This window comes from Clupea harengus, chromosome 7 (genome assembly GCF_900700415.2).
Source record: "Clupea harengus chromosome 7, Ch_v2.0.2, whole genome shotgun sequence".
Classification (NCBI taxonomy): Eukaryota; Metazoa; Chordata; class Actinopteri; order Clupeiformes; family Clupeidae; genus Clupea; species Clupea harengus.
The window spans coordinates 23,344,063-23,348,713 of NC_045158.1; positions in this window are offsets into that span (position 1 = coordinate 23,344,063).

The window sequence follows — 4,651 nt, forward strand, 5'->3', positions numbered from 1 at the left end:
ACTGTTGTTATTTTCTAGAGAAACACAACACTGTGTGACCGGCTCCATAACCTTGTAACTCACACACAGATAAGTGCACACACACAACAGATAAGTGCACACACACAACAGACAGAGTGCACACACACAACAGACACAACAGACAGAGTTCTGGTTCTGATGTGGTCTGGAGTTGGGCTGGTTCTGACAGATTCTCTGGTTGCTGCTGGCTCTAGGTTGGATTCTGGTAAATGGGGATGTGATCTGGACTTGTGTTGGTTCTGTCTGATCCCCTGGTTGCAGATGGTTCTGTGGTGGATTCAGGGCCAGGTCAGGGCTGGACTCGTGGCAGAACCGCCTGGGTTTGTTTAAGGGTTTGCGGATCAGGATGTTCTAGTCTCAGATCGGCCTTCTTTTGGATACACCAGAGCAAACCTGCATTGCACCCGAACTTGGTGCATCCATCATCCCATTTATCCTACTGTATCCTTCCCATAATGGGTACTGCATACTGGATACTGCATGCTGGGTACTGCATACTGAGTGATGCATGCTGGGTGATGCATACTGAATACTGCATACTGCATACTGGGTACTGCATGCCGGGTACTGCATACTGAGTGATGCATGCTGGGTGATGCATACTGAATACTGCATACTGCATACTGGGTACTGCATACTGGGTACTGCATGCATGATAATGCATACAGGATACTGCATACAGGATACTGCATGCTGGGTGATGAATGGTGCCTGCAGACTTGCTGCACCAGAGGAGTGAGTAAGCACAGCAACAGCTGGCTTGCGCCTTGATGCCACTAATGATGTGAACCTGTGTGTGTGTGAGTGTATGAGTGTGTGTGTGTGTGTGTGTTGTGAGTACCTGTGTGCTGGTGGCCAGACCAGCAGAAGAGTCTGGTTCCCATCATGAGTGTGTTCATGACGCAGGAGTGTAAGAGGAGGCTGGAGAGCGTCTTCCCAGGTTTACATCTATATGACATCTCCCCCCCCCCCCCCCCCCATCGCCCAGCCTTTTCATCTCTCGCTCTCTCCTTTCATCCCGTCTCCATGGAGAACTCTCCAGACTATGTCCTTTCCATGCAAAAAAAAACACTCAAGAAAAGCTCTCTGTCTTTCTGGCCTCTGCTTCCTTGACGTTACCATGGTTACTGCTGTCAGTGTGAACCGCAAAGTCATAGGTTTAAAAGGCAACACACAGGAACATACTTGTTTAGAGAGCACCACATTCCAAAGTAGCACAGACACAAGACCATTCCAGCAGATGATCATGGAGGATTCTAAAAATCTGTTCTAAGGATGTTCTAAGAAGGACCCCAGTGTTCTGATGCTGAGTGTTCTCGGGCTGTGAAGCTGTGAGAACCCTGGAGAGGAGAGATGGCCTGAGAGCACACAGGCCCAGAGAGGGAGAGAGGGAAAGAGAAAGAGGAAGAGACTGGTACTCACTTAGAGCAGAAAGAGGTAGAGAGAGGGAGAGTGAGAGAGTAGCCTTTACTGAGAGCAGAGTTAGGCAGAGAGAGAGAGAGAGAGAGAGAGAGAGAGAGAGAGAGAGAGAGAGTGTAGCCTTTACTCAGAGCAGAGTTGGGCAGAGAGAGAGAGAGAGACAGAGAGAGAGACTGACTATCTCCCAACTCTGCCCTCCTTCTCCACTTTTACAAATCAGTTGAAAAACATGTCCTCCCTCTGCCTCAGTAAAACATGTCCTCCCTGTGCCTCACTAAAACATGTCCTCCCTGTGCTTCAGTAAAACATGTCCTCCCTGTGCTTCAGTAAAACATGTCCTCCCTGTGCTTCAGTGAAACATGTCCTCCCTGTGCCTCAGTAAAACATGTCCTCCCTGTGCTTCAGTAAAACATGTCCTCCCTGTGCTTCAGTAAAAACATGTCCTCCCTGTGCTTCAGTGAAAGTGTAACTCCCCGGCTTTCACAGTGACAAGGCTGTGGCTAACCCAGCTCGACTGATAACAGTGCCCTTGATGAAACAAGGCTAGTAACTCCATCAATGAGACACTTAGCGAGATGAAGGATGAGGAAGACCCCTGAGGAAGAGGAGGGATCCTGATGGGACTGCTAAACCCCACAGCAGGGGCTTTGATTTGGGCAGATCAGAGCAACAACCCCCCCCTGCCCAATCCCCCCCCCCCCCCCCCCCAGGGACACAGTGATGACTCCACACGCAGGGCTGGAGCTCTGAGGGAGACTGCTCTGGAGACTGCGGAGCGGTTTGCTGCTCCATCTCTGGTGCACCAACCACGTGCTGCTCATTAATGCACACAGTCTCTGCCTGGGCGTCCTCTCCTCCTGGGCCGCACCGACGCAGCAGCAGCAGCAGCAGCAGCAGCTGCAGCCGCAGCCTCAGCAGCAAGTTGCAGCTATAACCCCCCCCCCCATTTGCACCCACACATCCCAGTACCCCAGACAGCCACCGCTCACTGTGCAAACACCCCACAGCTGGCTGCCCCACATACAACATTAGGAAACAAGGACATCCGTTGATTTACTACAAATTAGAAATAAAAACGAAAGAGAAAATGTAAAATGAAATGGAAACATTTGAATAGGCTCGGGGGGGAGCTTGGCTGGAGGACACCCGGTCTTTCCACACTGGAGTCTGAAAAAGTGGGGGCTCTCGTCTCGTCTCGTCTCGTCTCAGCTCCCCCTGACTGCTGGTGGCTGTGTGAGGACAAGGAGATGTGTGAAAATTATGCAACAGTATGAAAGAACATGATGGCACAGCTCCTGTGAGAGAGAGAGGGAGGGAGAGAGAGGGAGGGAGGGAGGGAGGGAGGGAGAGAAATAGACTTATAAAGGGAAGGAGAGAAACAGAGAAAGAAAGGGAGTACAAATAGATCGAAAGACAGAAAGAGGACAGGAGAGAGCAAGAGAGAGACAAAGTACGTGACAGAGGGAGGGAGAGAGGGAGAGAGAGAGAGAGATGGCCACCTTCCCTCTCAGTCTCCAGCTCCGTCTCCACACTCGTCCTTGTATCCCACACTAATGCACTTTCCCTGTTTGCCAGCCTGCAGCGTGAACCCTGCTGCGCCCGTAGGCTGCACAGACTGCGGGATAAATTTAGACAGAGTCCAAAACCATCCGGCAGAGATAGAAAGCTTTTAAAAAAATGAATTACTTTGGTAAATCTTACATCTGGAGGAGGAAAACCCCTCTAAGCGTCCGTGATTTCCCTCCTAATGCGATCGGTAAGACCTTCATCTCCACTACGATGACAGTGAAGTCAGTCTTTAGCATCAACATCACTGACATGTCCAGACCCAGGCAGGCGGCCATGACACCCCTCCTGATGCTGCCTGACAGAAATGCAGGGTAATCAAATCAGCGTGGCGCACTACCTGACACCAGCGCTCCAACCAGTCCACATCAGGGGACACCAGGGGACATCAGGGGACATCACGCTTCGGCTGGAGACTCAGAGGACGGGTTTTAGAACGCGGGTCTGACACACCCAGAGAGAGTGATGTATGAGCCGCTGCTCGGAGTATGATTATGTTAAGGCTAATCAAATCAGGGGCCTCGTATGAGGGGCAAATCAACCCGCAATAAAAACAGCTGTCCGACCCGACGCTCTCACTCCGCCCCACACCTTCGCCAGGATAGACCATTAATTAGCAAACGCCCTTCACATGCCCACTGCTCTTAAAGGCACAACGTGCGCCCGCCGCCTGGGGTGCAACTAGCTCTTTTAATAATAACAAGTGCCTGCCATTATTTCAGCCAGCAGGGAGGAACAGCAGAGGAAAATAACACATCTCAATCATAGCTCAGGTTAAATCTGGAAACGTGTCGTGTACTTGCACATCAAAGCCTTGTGGTGGAAGATGAAGTCTGACTCTTTAGCCGACAGGGACCACACTTTGATTGACATCGTATGGAGCTCTGGGATCTTCAGGGTTCTTTGTCTTTGTGGAACACTGGAATATTTCAGGTTGCCTGTCTGTGTAGAACACTGGGGTCTCCATGGGTCTCTGCCTTTGTGGAACCCTAAGACCACAGGAGGTTGTATCTTAGTATCTAAATGTTTCTCTATCACTGTGTAGAAAGACTGGCAACTAAATGTTTCTCTGTCTCTGTGTAGAACACTGAGATCTAAATGTTTCTCTGTCTCTGTCTAGAAAGACTGGGATCTAAATGTTTCTCTATCTCTGTGTAGAAAGACTGGGATCTAAATGTTTCTCTGTCCCTGTCTAGAAAGACTGGCAACTAAATGTTTCTCTGTCTCTGTGTAGAACACTGAGATCTAAATGTTTCTCTGTCTCTGTGTAGAACACTGGGTTCTTCACATCCATGGTTTTGTAGCTGTGTCTGATGAATGGAGATCCAGCAGGCTAAATAGATAAACAGTCCAGAGCTGTATCTGACAGCGTAGCCATGCTGTTTGAAGAGCCATTGCTGGTCTGTGTCTCTGTCTCTGCAGCTCCAGCTAGGGGTGCAGCTGTGACAGGAAGCTGGCATGACAATTACCCCCTGCCCCCTCGTCACAGGCACAGAACAGGGCAACAATTAGTCCTGCTGTGATGGAGCCTGTAGCCCGTACACATAACAAATATAAGCAGACATACGCAAGCACAGAAGACAGACACTCTACATGTAGAAGCACACACATATGCACAAGCACTGTTGGTCTTGAAGCACTATGA